General features: G+C 45.1%; 1 long non-coding RNA gene across 1 annotated transcript; it reads left to right on the forward strand.

Annotated features, from left to right (window-relative positions):
- The first annotated feature begins 805 nt into the window (after window positions 1–805).
- Window positions 806–3,524, forward strand: LOC134732150 (uncharacterized). The gene is made up of 3 exons (XR_010115033.1): window positions 806–848; window positions 2,865–2,947; window positions 3,343–3,524. It is a non-coding gene; the product is annotated as an uncharacterized lncRNA (long non-coding RNA).
- Window positions 3,525–4,105: the final 581 nt, after the last annotated feature.

The following is a 4,105-nucleotide window of genomic DNA, read 5'->3' on the forward strand; positions in this document are numbered from 1 at the left end:
ATGACGCCATTGCACAGCAGCTTGGGTGACAGAGCAAGACTCTGTCTTAAAAAATAAAATAAAATCATGGTAAGGATTAAATGACAGTACCTGAAATACAGCTGAAACTGAATACATGTCAGTTTCCTCCCACCAGCCCTCCCAACTTTCTCTGTTGCCAACATAGTACTTGTCTGGTATCATCTCACATCTTCAAAGAGTGTCAATATTTGCCCAAATCTGTGGTCAGCTCCAGCCATATCCATAAAACTCCTGCCAATTTAGAACCTCCTGGAATTGAGCAACATCACAACTTTGGGAACCAATGAGCTACCAAGAAGCCTGAGGAGTAGAGAGAGGCTGCTGAACGAGAGTAGTGAAGCTGATCTTGGTGGTGCTGCCATGCTTTCCGATTGTCACGGGCATGGGGAGGTAAGGGGACCTTGGCATGGCGTAAGGCCTTGACGTTGTCTCTCCTTGGTTGTCACCTCTCATCCCCCCCACACAGCGGGGCTGTCTCTGGAATGGGATGATTTGAAACTGGGCAGGGGACTGACACCGTGAGCTCACTCATCTTTTTCTCTCCTTTTAGGATTCCTTTGATCCAACTCATGTCCAGCAGGCTTCATGTCTGAGAAGCAGGGACCCTGGAGGAGTTCAGGACAGACCACCAGCTGGACGTTTCTCTTTGAGCTAGCTATCTGAGACTGTTTCCTCCGGAAGTGTATTTATGTGCCCAGATGATATAAGAGCACTTACATAATTATGTGAGTGGATTCTGCGAGTGGATTCTGTGAGTTGACTGGGGATCTGTGGACATCTGGCTCTGAAACGCCACAAACCAACATGGACTCCCCAAGGGGCTCAGGGTGAGCTGTGCTTTTCTTTTGTTGGAGAGTTTTTCCTATTTGCATGTGGAGGGAGAAGTGGCATTCGTTCAATATGGTCTGTCTCAGGTGACTTTCAGACGGTAGGGTTCAGTGTGGAGCTTTGCTGAACCCTGCCCTGTTGGAGTCCTACTGATGGGACTGAGAGTGGTATTGTGGGGAGGGTCCTGGACTTGCGCTCTGAAGATCTGCATTTGAATTTTTTAAATTGCTGCGTAACCTTGAGCAAGTAGTTTAACTTCTCATGATCTCCTCCCATCATCTGGAAACAAGACAGTTAGATCAGATCACCCAAAGGATCACAACAGGCTTGGCAGCATGGACTTCTCACTGGGTGACTCTGATGTCACTGAACATGTTGTATTGCTCTGCTGCAAATGTAGGTTAATGGTAGGGCAAGTGGGGTGGGATCATGCTTGAGAAAAACATTGTTTTAATTTTAGTTAAATGCTGGGCCACAAAACTAAAATTGGCAAAGACCTTTTTTTTTTTTTTTTTCAGACAGGGTTTCACTCTATCGCCCAGGCTGGAGTGCAGTGGTGTGATCTCAGCATACTGCAGTCTTAGCTTTCCAGGCTCAAGCAACCCTCCTGCCTCAGCCTCCTGAGTAGCTGGGACTACAGGCATGCACCACCATGTCCAGGCAATTTTTGTATTCTTTGTAGAGACAGGGTTTTGCCATGTTGCCCATGGCAGGTTTTGAACCCCTGGGCTCAAGTGATCCACCTGCCTCAGCCCTCCAAAGTGCTGGGATTACAGACTTGAGCCATAGTGTCTGGCCAGGCAAAGACTTTGGCCCAGCCACCCTTTTGTGTAATGGCCAAGATGCTCAGAGGGGCCAGCATGACAAATGGAAAGAGGAAGCATGGGCTTTGTAGTCAGAAAAATTTGAGTAGTACTATCAGCTCTGCCACTGACAAGGAAAAATTGTTTACCTTCTCTGAGCCTCAGTTCTGCAAAATTGGAATAAGAATACCCACTGAATGAGGTTTTTCTGAGGTTAAAAAATGATAATGTGTTTAAATATTTTGCACATGGAAGGTGCTTGAAAACTGGTTTGTATGATTATCCTTTTCTTATTCGTGTTATAATCAGGTATTAGGCTGTGACTATTCTAGGGTGTGCTGATAAATACTCAAGTGAGCTAAGCCCGAGCAAGCTCTGGTACTGATTCCTCACTTCCTGGGTCCTGTCTGGCCTCCTGGTTTGCTGTCAGGAAGACCTAAAGCTGGCTGGGCCGACTGTATACCCTCCTGGTTCACTGTCCCCTCCTTCAACTCTTCCTCCTACCATAATATATAATATATATCACATAAAGTAGTCCTATGGTCTCTAATGTAGATATTTACTTCCTTACAAAGCAAAGACAGCTTTTTATTGACCTTGAATGGCGTTCTTTGAAATGTTGGCAAGATGCTATTGCTTGAGCAGTACCTCACCATGTCTCATGTCCCCTTTTCCAGGACATAAAGTGTTATTCCACTGGGTTCCCACCAAGCAGGGAATCAACTAGCACTCAATAAACCTAGTTACATGCTTGAAAAGTAGTTCATAAACCTGCAGAAAACCCTAAATCAGGCATATGAGTGGAAGCGGCTTGGTCATCACTGACTATGTATGTCTTAAGACCGAGTCGGCTTGCTCCTTCTTCAGAAGCACAGCCCTGGAAAGAATGCGTTTCACTAAAAATAGGGCAGTTGGAGGCATGACTGCACCAGCAGATAGTCTTCGCAGCAGCTTTTGGGGCAGGCTGACTGATAAAGCTTTCTGCTCCGGGTGCTCCAGATTACTCACAGCTGTTTCCAGACCAAAGCGCCCTGGGGAGGCTGGCATCACGCCACGTGTCAGGTGCTTGTTATCAAACACTACGCGTGAGGCCAGAGTCGGCCTAATCAGCCTCCTAGCCTTCCCTGGATGGAATGGATCAGGGAGGGCTGGCGACCTGTTCTGTCACTGTATTCTTTTTTTTTAAGACTGAGTTTCGCTCTTGTTGCCCAGGCTGGAGTGCAGTGGTTTGATCTTGGATCTCTGCAACCTCCACCACCCTCCTGCCTCAGCCTCCCGAGTAGCTGGGATTACAGGTATGCACCATCATGCCCCGCTAATTTTTGTATTTTTAGTACAGACAGGGTTTCACCATGTTGGCCAGGATTGTCTTGATCTCTTGACTTTGTGATTCGCCCGCCTTGGCCTCCCGAAGTGCTGGGATTACAGGTGTGAGCCACCGTGCTCGGCCTCTGTCACTGTATTTTAAAACCCAGCAGTTTCCTTTACGTGTGTGTGTGTGTGTGTGTGTGTGTGTGTGTGTGTATAACTTCTTAAAAAAGTTGGATTTTTCCTTCCATTGCAAGTTGAGGGTAGTATAGCATAGTGGTTAATGGGTATGCTTCAGAGCCAAACTTCCTGAGTTTGAAGCCTGTTCTCTTTTGTTTGTTTTAAATTAACAAAACATAATTCTAATTTTTTTCTTTTGTAGAGGTGAGGGTCTCACTACATTGTCCAGCCTAGTCTTGAACTCCTGGCCTCAAGGATCGTCTCACCTTAGACTCCTAAAACTGCTGGGATTACAGGTATGAGGCACCACACCCGGCCCCAAACTCTTTTAGAGTAGTTTTAGGTTCACAGCAAATTGAGCAGAAAGTGCAGAGAGTTCCTATATAGCCCTTGTCTCCTCCCCTGCTATTCCCCTCCAGAGAATATTTCTTACAGCTGATGAACCCATATTGACATGTCATTATCACTCAAAGTCCATAGTTTACATTAGGGTTCACTCTTGGTGTTGTAGATTCTATGGCTTTTGACAAATGTATAATATGTTTCCCTCATTGTGGTATCATATGGAGTATTTTCACTGCCCTAAAAATCCTCTGTGCTCTGCCTATTCATCCATCCCTCCCCCCAGAAACCACTGATCTTTTTACTGTCTCCATAGTTTGCCTTTTCCACAATATCATACAATTGGAATCATACAGTATGTAGCCTTTTCGGATCAGCTTCTTTCACTTAGTAAAATGCATTTAAGTTATCTTTATGTATTTTCATGGCTTGATAACTCATTTCTTTCTAGAACTAAATGAGATTCCGTTGTCTGGATATACCACAGTGATTTGTTCATTCACTCACTGAAGGATATCTTGGTTGCTTCTAAGTTTTGGCAATTATGAATAAAGCTGCTATGAACATCTGTGCAGGTTTTTATGCAGACATAAATTTGCAATTCATCTGGATGAATAACAAGC

Source organism: Symphalangus syndactylus, chromosome 13 (genome assembly GCF_028878055.3).
Source record: "Symphalangus syndactylus isolate Jambi chromosome 13, NHGRI_mSymSyn1-v2.1_pri, whole genome shotgun sequence".
In the NCBI taxonomy this organism is placed as follows: domain Eukaryota; kingdom Metazoa; phylum Chordata; class Mammalia; order Primates; family Hylobatidae; genus Symphalangus; species Symphalangus syndactylus.